Source organism: Pinus tabuliformis, chromosome 2_2 (genome assembly GCF_031772625.1).
Source record: "Pinus tabuliformis cultivar Carrire ecotype Pingquan chromosome 2_2, CPIR1, whole genome shotgun sequence".
In the NCBI taxonomy this organism is placed as follows: Eukaryota; Viridiplantae; Streptophyta; class Pinopsida; order Pinales; family Pinaceae; genus Pinus; species Pinus tabuliformis.
Window position 1 is genome coordinate 121,663,180 of NC_142300.1, and position 2,976 is coordinate 121,666,155.

Below are 2,976 nucleotides of genomic sequence, written 5' to 3' on the forward strand. Positions count from 1 at the left end.
AGGCTATCCCACATCTTTCTGGTTGCGGTTCCTTTATTCTCCATGTTTTGACATTTGAGGTTTGTTCCTTCTGAGTTGTCTTCCAGAACCTGCTCCTGCATTCAGAGTCTTCATGACCAAAGTTATTACAAATAGAGCATTCAACTTCATTTTCAAGAACCGAAAAGTTGTTATATGTCCTTTTCATGGTTCCAGTCATACTTCTTTGCTTTTGAGCTTCTCTAGTCATGATTGTCTTGTAGGCAACACATTGAGCTGCTTTGTGACCGAAGTTATGGCAAGAAAAACATTGGCCATTAAAGAAACTTCTGCGATAATCAGATCTATCATCCAACCGATTGTATCTTCTATTGACATCCATTCTTGGGGCAAATTGGGAAGATTTTACCTGTGGCTGATTGTAGCTTCTGTTTGTCCTTAAGGCAGCGTGTCCCCGAATTTCTTGATAGTCTTTATTTGTTCTTGAGGTAAACTGTCCCTGATTCACCTGATGACTTTTATTTGGCCTTTGCTCGCTCCTCCTTGCTGCATCAAGATAACTTTTAGAGGTAGAAGCTTGAGATGTTTCTCCATTATATCCCAGAACTGTCTTGATCAGAGGAGAATGCTGCACATTGATAATATCATCCAAGGTTTCAGATCCTTTAACAAATTTAAGATTAATCGCTTTTGTTTTCTCAATCTCCTTTCTAAGACAAACAATTTCACATTCCAATTCTTCAAGATTTTTTTCCTTTTCAGCCAGTTGACATTGTAGAGAATCAATAATAGCACTTTTCTCTTCTAATCAAACTTTGAGATTATTCATTTCTTCACAAAAGCCTTCTACATCTATAGCATCCATGTAGTCATCATCTTCAAAAGCCATTAAAATTTTATATCTATTACCTTGTTCATCTTCGTCACTATTTGAAAGACCATCACTATCTTCATGAGTGTAATAGCTTTTCTTCTTTTCATTCTGTTTCTTGTTCCATTTAACAGGTTCCTTTCCCTTGTCATTCTTATCTTTGTGAGGACATTTGGCAACATAATGACCTACTCTTCCACAAGCAAAGCATTTAAAAGGTAACTTACCTCTGAACCTTCCAGAACCCCTTTGAAGATTTCTGACAAAATTTGATTCTTCTTCTTCTTCTTCTGGCACGTGACTTGCTTCATAATAATCTTCTTTGCCTGAAGCCTTGAAAGCAGCTTCTCTTCTGTCTGATGGACCTCCCTTTCTCATTTCATAAGCAGTTAGAATTCCGTGAAGCCGAGACATAGTAAGAGTTCGTAGATTTTCCTTTTCTTCTATTGCAGACACTTTAGATTCAAATTTGGGGGACAATGATCTTAGAACCTTTTCAACCACAATAGCCTCTTTTATTTCTTCACCCAAGTTTTTCATGCAATTAAAAATCTCATCTACCCTAAGGAAATAGTTAGCCACACTTTCATCATTATACATTCTGAGAGTCTCATACTTAATCCTGAGAGTTTGAAGTTTAGCACGCTTTACCTGGTCATCTCCTTCATAGCTCATGAAAATTTTGTCCCATATTTCTTTTGCGGATTTATAGTGCATTACCTTCATGAATTCCGATTGGGATATACATCCCAATAGAGTACTGACTGCTTTCGCATTTGTTTCATATTTCTTTTTCTCGACCGAATCTGTAGGAGTAGCTGAAGGAAAAGTGTAGCCTGTCTCTACGATGTCCCAAACTTCTGTAACAAGAGATTGAAGATAGGCAGTAACTCTTACCTTCCAATAATTGAAGTTTGTCCCATCAAAAACCGGTGGCCTGATTGATTCTTCTCTCTCATAGTTGCTCATGATGAACGATCTACCTTCAAGCGATCAAGCTTCTCTGAAGGACCTTCTCTGATACCAATTGTTGGAAATAATACTGAGAGGGGGGGTGAATCAATATTATCAGATCAATAAAACTTTTTCAATTTCATACTCAGAAACATATACGCTACTTCAGTTAAGTGAACCCGCGTGTACACGCTGCTGTGTGTAAAGCAACTAGCGTATATCCAGAAATCTTATGATTCAGTTAGCTTATATTCAGTAAATGCATCAGAACATTATTAACCATATTAACAGTAAACAGGTGCAGTATAACAGAACAGATCATCACACAAAAGCCACACACATGAACACCAAGATATAAGGTGGAAACCCAATGTGGGTGAAAACCACCTGCTGCAAGTCGTCTCTATCTTTCTTTAATCAGAAACTTAAGTTTACAATCTTTTGTACTGGTGCAGCCTTATACCAGTACGCAGGCTACAACCTTCTCTCGTTTTCCAGACTCTCCTGGAAGGGAGCTCCAACCCCCTTTGCTCTTGTACTAGCTAAGATACTAGTACGTAGGTGCTGGCCTACAATCTTCTTTCCTTCAGGTATCAATTTTCAGACTGGATACTCCTGAAGCACAACATTACAATCTGAAGACCACAATTCATTCAATTTTCATAACAGATCATTAAAGCACAAAACAACCAATACTAGCATCATCAATCTTTGAATCATTGAACCACTGAAACCTTGTCAACACCCAGTCACCAGAACACAGAGCATACTACAGAACTCTGCAATAACAGTCAGACCCAACTGCAACCCCAAAAATTAAGCTTCAAAAGATATACGCTACTTCAATGAAACCAACCCGCGTATACACGCGCTTTTAACGAAGCCAACCTGCGTACAGATCTAAAAATATTTCCTTAAAACTTTGCAGCTGTACCAGATATCAGTCATACTCAGAACATAACATTGTGTCAGTATGCAGATCTAAAAATATGCATAATCAACCATATAAAGATAGTTCATTTCAAACCATTTGATCCCGATCTATCCTTAGATCTAGTCTTCCATCAACCGGTGTGATCTCTCCTTAGCTCAGATCAAGCAACCCAGAACCTGCATACTAGATCTCTTTCTTTTTCAGATATTCAAGACTTTTTCGATACAATTGCCTAATA